The sequence below is a fragment of the Penaeus monodon genome, chromosome 19 (genome assembly GCF_015228065.2).
Source record: "Penaeus monodon isolate SGIC_2016 chromosome 19, NSTDA_Pmon_1, whole genome shotgun sequence".
NCBI classification, from domain to species: Eukaryota; Metazoa; Arthropoda; class Malacostraca; order Decapoda; family Penaeidae; genus Penaeus; species Penaeus monodon.
The window spans coordinates 7,458,572-7,458,796 of NC_051404.1; positions in this window are offsets into that span (position 1 = coordinate 7,458,572).

Sequence of the window (225 nt, forward strand, 5' to 3'; positions counted from 1 at the left end):
AGCCCCCTTTGGAGTGCCAGCGAGAGCAGCCGACCCGCGCTCAAACATCAACGAGGCCACACCGGGCGACCGCAATCAATGGGCGCCTCCCGTCCAGCCGCTTCATTTGCATGCCCTTTGTGTGTGGCATTGCACGCGGCGCCCCTCGCCCTCGCTGCCCGGGGGGGGGGGGGGTGCCTTGTTACGGGGATACAGAAGGGTGAGACAGAACAAGAGAGGGAGTGA